The sequence below is a fragment of the Canis lupus genome, chromosome 24 (genome assembly GCF_048164855.1).
Source record: "Canis lupus baileyi chromosome 24, mCanLup2.hap1, whole genome shotgun sequence".
Taxonomy (NCBI): Eukaryota; Metazoa; Chordata; class Mammalia; order Carnivora; family Canidae; genus Canis; species Canis lupus.
Genome location: NC_132861.1, coordinates 50,883,340 through 50,891,034, shown reverse-complemented (window position 1 = coordinate 50,891,034; position 7,695 = coordinate 50,883,340). Strand labels below are relative to the sequence as shown.

Sequence of the window (7,695 nt, the reverse complement as noted above, 5' to 3'; positions counted from 1 at the left end):
TTTAAAAAAGAGAGTAAATCTTGAAAGTCCTCATCACAAGAAAAAAATTCTGTAATTACGTACGACAGGTATTTACAAGACTTAGTGTGCTCCTTTAGCAGTACATACAAATACCAAATGGTTGTGTTGTACAGCGAGACTTAACATAATGTTGTATGGCAATTATACCTCAACAAAAAAAACAAATGTGTAAGAAGAGACAAATCACCAGTGCAAAATCCCAATAACATTTGTAGATACCCCATCTGAAGGAGGGGGAGCATAACTCCCTGTTCCTGAAGTGTGCACCATGCGTGGAGGTTCCCCCCGGAGAGACAGTGTGGAAGGGGGGAAAGAGAGAAACTTCCCGAGGAGAAACTGACAAACACTGCTTCAGCCAAGTGGTCAAGGTCATCATCACTGACCATAAACCATGTTGGTAGCATCACTCTTGGTGAAAATGGCGCTTGTCTCTGTGGTCTTGTTCCCCAAGCCCCATAATCCCAGGCTATTCACGAGGACAACATCAGACAAATTTCTCTGTGGAGCAGCCTGCAGTCCACCTGACCACCACCCCTCAACACTGTCAGCGTCATCGAAGGCAAGGGAAGTCAGAAATTGTCAGAGCCAAGACCATTGAGCTTCAGGACACGATGACTACAGGCAACGCAGTACCCTGGGTGAGGTCCTGGAATGGGAAAATGGGATTTGGTAAAAAAAAAAAAAAAAAAAAAAAAAAACTAAGAAAATCTGAATCAACTACATGGACTTTAGTTAATAAGGATGCATCAATATTGGTTCACTAATAGTAGTAAGTGTAGCATTATAATGTCAGATATTAAACAGGAAAACTGCCCCGAGGCGTATGGAACTCCATGTGCTAGGAGTTCTATTTTTCTGTAAATCTAAACTGTTCTAAAAATGATGTCGATTAATTTTTTTTTAAGTTTAAGAACAAGAGGGGAAAAAGACAAACTTTATTGGAAGGTTATGGACTTTCTGAGAAGGCAGTGGGTCATTCCAGGGCTTGGAACGGACGTCTTGGCTGATCTTATTCAAGTTTCCACAACCAGGCACTGCTCTAAGGCTCCAGCTGTAAGGAAAAGTCCAGTTCCTTCTCTCTTTTTCCCTAAAGGTGCGGTGAGCTCCATCTGGGGTTTCACCGCCTCTATCCACCCAACGAAATCCTGACGATCATCTTTCCTCCACCTTCTCACACTTAGGGCTGTGTCGCCATTGTCAATAGACCTCACAGACCCCCACCGCGCTCCCGCCTTGCATACACACCTAAAAGCTGGTCACTGGTTGTGCAGTCCCCCTGCAGGACTTCTCAAGGTCACGGTTGGCCCCCCGAGCTTCCGGCCTGTGTTGTACCTGCGTCGCCTCCTGCAAGTCCGTCATCCCCTTTCTGTTTTATTGAAGATTCGCTTATCAGCTGTTTGTTGGTAGACTTGTAAAACTTTCAAGCACAAAATCCTTACTGCAAAGTACACAAATATTTTTGTCAACATGCATGGAAATACAGAGGCATAATTTATATTCAGTAAAATGCATAAATCTCAAGTTCATTCATTCATATCAGTGCATTTTTGCCAGTGAACAACCCCCTATAACTGCTCACCAGCCTGGAGATACACAGCACTGCCAGCCTTGTGTGTGCGTGTGTGTGTGTGTGTGTGTGTGTGTGTCTGTAACTTGCCAGCTGGAGATGGAGTGCATTTTCCTAATCCCTATGGTTCTGGGTTGTAGGCACACTTCTGCTGTGTTTCCAGTGGAGTTTCTCTGTTTCCAGGACTCCCGTGTCTTGCCTCATTGGAGTCCCTGTAAAATGTTTCCTGGCTGCTGCCTCCGCTGACTCCATGCTGCTTTCTACTCAGAGAAACACAATGAGCTTGAATTTATATTCTTCAAATAAGGAGTCTGATCCCGATTACCTCATGGCTAATATTTAAAAACAATTCCGTGGGGGCACCTGGGTGGCTCTGTTGGTTAAACATCTGCCTTTGGCTCAGGTCATGGTCTCAGGGTCCTGGGATCCAGCCCCGCATCAGGCTCCCTGCTCAGCGAGGGGTCTGCTTCTCCCTCTCCCTCTGCCCCTCCTCCTGCTTGTGCTCTCTCTCTCTCAAATAAATAAAATCTTTTAAAAAAAAATCTGTGTTTCTTGTAGGGACATCTGGAACTCCACTGGGTTTGAGCCGAGTTTACTGGGGAGTGGGAGGAGCAGCATCGAGCGGCTCCCAGGGACTCGACCACACACGGGTCCGCAGGGAGGACCAGGCTGTGCTCAGCCCCCAGCCCTCAAGACCCTCCATGAGGTCTTCTTTCTGTCTGAGATCTTTACTGTGAAAGGAAGAAGTTCTTCCCAGGACTCAGAGCGTCCAGAAGTTTCCACTGGCTTTGGGAACCTTCCCTGATCCATGGTTCTGCAGACCTCCTGGACGGTGAGGTACCATGTTCCCCTTACAGAGACACTCATGGTCTCCTGGCTAAGCCACAGGCTTCAGGGGCAGAAGGTCATGGGCAGGCCACGAACTAGCTCTCAAATGGAGGTGAGAATTAGGAGGCTCCTGGTAGGGCTCATGTAGGTTTACATGGCTCAGTGCAGACACAGTGCGGGGCATGGCGTCTGGCCCCTGTGAGCCACCGCACTCTAAGTGGCCTGCCCCTGGATGGTGATGCTGGGAGTGGGGAGGGTCGGAGTCCTTGGATGAGCTGGGCTGGGCTCGGACCCTTCCAGGAGCCCCTGACAAATGCGTGGGGCCTGGGGGTCTTATGGGCATCACACTAGGTTCACCCAATACCTAGGCCTCACAGTGAACAAGGGGAGAGCCCTCTGCAGCCCGGCTCACCGGTTCCTAAAATCCTGGTCCCACTGAATTTCCACAGTCCATTTAGCTGTGCCTCTACGATTACTTCAAAGTTTCCCAATCTCAGCAGCATTGACATTGGGGGTCGGCTGACTGTTGGTTGTTGGGGCCCAATGTTGCACATTGTAGGATGTTTGGCAACAGCCCTGGCCCCTCACCCTGGATGCCTCCAGCACCCTCAGCTTCAAGTCGGGACAGCCAAAATGTCCTGGGGGTGTGTGGTGTCTCTTGGAGGCGGGACAGCCCCACCGACAACCACCAGGTTGGCCCAGAGCTCTGGGTGGGAGGGCCATACCCCCTTGCTCCGCGTCTCCGGGGCCTGGCACAGCCCGGTGCTCAGTAAAGGGAGATGGAGCATATCCGGGCCCTAACTCAGCACCATACCCGAGTCGTGCCCTCCGATCTGGAGGGAGGGACCCAGAGGCAGGGACACAGCAGGGAGGCCGCCGGCCTGGGGCTGAACTGAGCCTGAGCTGGAACTGCTCGCTCTGTCCTGGCCCTGGGCCTCCTCGGTCCCCGTGCCTGCGTCTGTCTGGCTGCACGGCCCTTCCAGGTGGCCATCTGTTTGTCCATCCCACGGCCCCCTCCCTGAGCACAGGGTCCCGCGGGCCTCAGCCCTCCCGGGGAATCGAGCTGCTGGAAGCCTGGCTCCGGCCCCGAAGCGTGCTTCCAACGGAGGTCACACACTTCTTGCTTTTGCACCCGGAGCTCCGCGGGACCAGGCCTCCCGTGGCGGGACGTGGGGACTGGCAGGATGGCTGACGGCGCCGATGACCACATGGGGCGAGCGTGGGAGGAAGCGCTTGCCAAGGGGAAGGCCAGAAGTGAAACCGGACTCAGGTTCTGGGACCACAGACACATGAATCACGGTAAGTAAAGATCCCGAGGTCACTGCTCCCCTTTCGTCGGGGAACTGACGAGCCTAAGATAAATCGTCGTCGGGGAAGAGTCGGCCCGATTGGACTGAGTTTGAGTGAGGGTTTCAGACTAACCCTGGAGCCAGAAGCCTGACCGAGGGCTGACACTTGTGCGACACTGTCCGGTGACAGGCTCCCAGGGTGGAGGCCAGGGGGAGGCTCCACCCGACAGAGATCCCGCGTGCCCGACGACGGGCAGACACGAACGCTCTGGACCCCAGAAACTATTCCAGGTTCACGGATCATAATTCAAAATCCGTGACCCACCCAAACGCAGGTCAAAACAGCCCTGGCTCTACGCAAGTGTTCCTTTCTCCCAAGCGACAGGAATGAGGCAAGGCTCTTCCAGGGACCTTCCCGTTCCAGAGACTTCCCTGCTCGACGGTGGTTGCTCCTGTGAAGTGAAATGGTCTCCCCGCGGCTGAGATTTCAATAAATGCAAAAGTCCTCCTGGGCGCCCTCCAGGGAGGGCTTCCTCTCTCCACGTGCATGCAATGTTCCAGAAACACCCTGCCCTTGTGAGCAAACCCAACGTAAAATTTCCAACTAGACCCTTGGTAGTAAAATGTGCCAAAGAAGGGACAGGAGAAATAAACGAGTGGCTCTCCTGGCGGAGTCTCCACCGCCCACGGGTTCCCGGCGATGTGGCCTCTGTTGGAGGACAGCCCGGGCCCCCCACATGCCTTCAGATGCTCACACCCTACCCCCTGGGCTGACCTCTATGTCACTTCAGAGGAGGGGACCGGGGCCACCCTAGGGGGCAGCCTCCCCTCTGTGGCCTTGAGCCTCACGAAGAAGGGGAGGAGGGGACAGCGGGTTGGCACACAGTGGTGGACCGAAGGTAAAAGGGGAACAGGCTCAGAAGCGAGGCAGAGCCGTGTCACGTGGGGCCACAGAGCTGGGTTCTCGTGTGACCCAGCTGTGACACCTTGGCACATCACTGACGCTGTGTGACCTCCCGATTTCTCACCCGTCAACCAGATGTCATCATGAGATTCAAATGGCATGCTCGTCTCCCTAAAACGAAATATCAACAGTACACGCGCAGCCCACAAATGAGGATTATTACCTTCAAAGTTGTGCAGTATTGTTGGGCTCCGTCCCCTGCTAGAATGTATGATCCAAAGAGGTGCTGGTCAAAGGATGGGAAACCCGGGGTCAGTATCAATCCTGTCACTACTCTCCCATGTGGTTTGTGGGGTGTCCCTTCCCTGCTCAGGCCTGTGTTTCCTCGTTTGCACAAGAGTGGGGTTCCATCAGGCCAGTGGCTCCTACTGTGCTCCACTAAACCTCTAGATGGTTTTCCCACCAAGATCCCCGGAATCTTAATCTCCAGGACCCCACGCCCCATGTCACCGAAGTCGCTCTACTTTTGTCTCTTCTGTGGGGCAGCTCCTGAGGAAGCCAAAGGACTTCATTTCCAAACGAAATTTTGTCCCTCTGGACTGAGAGGCCCCCCAGAGTCCCTTCTCCACTCTACCTACCGTGCATGAGGCCCAATTGGGGACTGGGAGGGGCAGGGGATGACCCCTTGGGGGAGAGTCACTGTGTTGCCTCCCAGAGGACATCTGTAATTTGGCAAGGGACAGCTCTGCCTTCCATGAGAGGCTTTCAGAGCATCCACCAGGTGGCAAGGCCCGTGCTCCCCAGGCAGTGAGCACCCCCGTGGGACGTGGACACCGCAGCACCCAACGCCACCCAGCGCTGGTCAGTTCTGTTGCTCACCGTTTTCACGCTAACCTTCCCCCTCTCCTAAGTGCTCGCTCTGCCACCACCCCTGCCTATTTCTCAGGCCCAGAGTGAACCCCACCAGCTGTTTTTCCGGCCCCTTTTTTCCCCCAAACATGTCCATCTCCACACTTTACGTCCCGCCCAGCCATACAGCTGCCCCTAAGCGGTGGTGACCACTTGATCACGGGTTGCCTAGAGCACGTTTGCATTGATTCGACCAGTAAGGAGATGGTTCTGGATGGTTAGTTACTTACACCAATAGCAGAAGCAAGACCGTTTTGGTGTTAGCCTCCTACATCCCTAGCCTCATGGGATGACCCCACCTGGAGGAACCAGCTGGCAGTCATGAGCTGAGGCTGCTCTGTCACAGGAGAGCCAATCCTAAAATACACCTAACTGGCTCCATAGCTGCAGCCTGGGTCCTAGGGGGCCCTGGGGAAGTCCCAGTCCCAGCAGAACAGGGAAGCACAGGAGGCATCGTCCTGCGCAGCCTCTCATGAGACAGGGCGCCTCCTTCCTGCAAGGCAGGGAGCTGGGTAAGAAAGGCCTCAAGACCCGCTCCTCCCAGGACGCCTAGCTCGCCACATTCCTGGAAGGATCGCGGACATTTGGACAAGACTCGGCTCAGACAGCAGTGAGCCCTGCCTCCACAGTCTGTATGGGCCATGCAAGGCCCTGTGGTGCTTTCCTTCCCCTTCCCTAAGGGCAAGGATCTGTCCTCTTGTCTAAACATAAACTCATCCTTAGCCCTCTGGATATTACCACACCTCTCATTGGAAACCCCATTTCATCAATGGTCTCTTCTCGCTTCTGAATCTTCATCCGACCCACCCTGCTGGGTATATGGTGTCTAGCCACAGTCCATAAACATGCATCTTATACTTATCTGGAAAAGAAAATAAACCACTAAAAAAGACACTCTCCATCTCCCCTCAATCTTCATTCTGCCCGCCTCTCTTCCCTTTCCCTCTCTCCAGATGCTTTCATCCACGTGCCAGCTGTTACCTTTATGCTGCAGATTTCTCCACCCCACTTGACTCCCCCCCCTCCCCAGTTGCTTCCACAGAACCAGTTGTTGGCCATCTCCACCTGAATGTCCGAAGGGCTCTTCGAATTTAGTGTGGCTGAAAAACAACTGTTCATCTGCCTCTCAACCCTGCTACTCTTCCTGTGTGCACCTCCAAGAACACACTGTCAGGAGCCAAAAGTGTGCTGGACGGCCTAGGCTTTGCTCACTCTTATTCCTAATATCCAGTATTTATTTGGGGACTAAGTCTTATTAACTCTTAAACATCTCTTTACTTTTTAAAATATTTCCCTTTACTAGCACCATAGATTTTGCATCAAGATATATAATCTCAATATCAGGCTTCTTTTGAAAGTGGAGTACCTACCATGCCAAAAAAAAAAAAAAAAGAGAGAGAGAGAATCGTATTTGTTTTATGTAACCTGGGCCCACCACGATTAGCCCAGATATCTAAATGTAGTTAACTTTGCTTCCCCTGCTAAGTATTCAGAACCAAGGCCCCAGGAAGATGAAACCAAGTAAGAATTATTTTATAAAGAATTATTTTATACAGAAAAAGATGGCTACTTTTAAGCCAAACTCCAAAGTAAGCATAGGAGTAAATAAGGGATATTTTCTTCTAGAAACAATTTTTTTTTTTTTTTTTTAGAAACAATTTATAAAAAGTTTTGACCCATAATTTTTTTCCAAAATAGTTTTAGGAAGAGGTAAAACCTCAACATGAGCTTTCAAGATACTGTGAGGGATTTCCCTTTCCAGCCATGATGTAGTAACCAGAAAAAGACTTTCCCTTCAGGTAGAAAATTGGACAAATATATAAAAACAAAAACAGTTTCTTAAAAAGGCTTTGATTGGGCTCAGAGCTGTAATCTCTGAAGGAAGGAGGATAAATGTGAGCAGTGAACTTTATGATTACTTGAAATTTGTACTGAAGGGCACTTTCTGGACTGTAGTGGAGGGTCTGGTGGTCTTGCTGCATTGAAGAGTGAGAGACCAGAGTTCCAGAAGGCTGAGTGAGTAGAATCTGCAGGGCAGGGAGCCAGAGAGAAGGAAGCAACACAGAGAAAGAGCCACAAATTTCAAAGGTGTCCCTTTAGGCTTCTTGCTCCACACTAAGCTGCTTATGTGTACAGCGAAGCTCCACGAGGTAGGCAGAAATTCTGGGAAATTACAA

General features: G+C 51.4%; 1 long non-coding RNA gene across 1 annotated transcript; it reads right to left on the bottom strand.

Moving 5' to 3' along the window:
* Nucleotides 1-207: 207 nt before the first annotated feature.
* Nucleotides 208-1,457, bottom strand: LOC140616533 (uncharacterized). Its single transcript, XR_012016994.1, has 2 exons — nucleotides 1,267-1,457; nucleotides 208-667 (listed from the first exon to the last, which is right to left on the bottom strand). It is a non-coding gene; the product is annotated as an uncharacterized lncRNA (long non-coding RNA).
* Between the last annotated feature and the right edge of the window lie 6,238 nt (nucleotides 1,458-7,695).